We start from the raw sequence: 469 nt of genomic DNA on the forward strand, positions 1-469 counted from the left end.
TTAAACACTGCTTGACCCATGAACTTTAGCCCTTACAGGCTAATTCTCGCACCTGGACTATCCCATTTCTAATGATGTGTGTAAGCACCTCAAGGTGCGCTTACACCAGCCTTTTTCTCTATAGGGAGGTAAGAAACAGTGGAGAAAGTCAGGTCACTTAGGGCCTACCCGAAATGATGATAATAAGACACCAGCCATTTTTTTTTTCCTCTGGTTCTTATCTGGGTAACTTTTAAAAACAGTTTTCTTATTTGATTGGGTATTGTTTTTGATTTGTGCTTCTACAGTGATGTACTGTCTTCTCAAATTTAATGGACCAGTCTAAGAGACCATGGATATAAAACTATGGACTATAAACACAAATAAGTTTTTTTTCTTTATAAATCGTTTTTCTCACATGTTTTGTGATAGCAAAGAATAGCTATCATATGAGGTTAGCTATAATATGAAGCTTATAACTTGTCTGGAA

The sequence above is a fragment of the Alexandromys fortis genome, unplaced genomic scaffold (genome assembly GCF_014885135.2).
Source record: "Alexandromys fortis isolate MF-2015 unplaced genomic scaffold, M_Fortis_MF-2015_v1.1 scaffold_63, whole genome shotgun sequence".
Taxonomy (NCBI): Eukaryota; Metazoa; Chordata; class Mammalia; order Rodentia; family Cricetidae; genus Alexandromys; species Alexandromys fortis.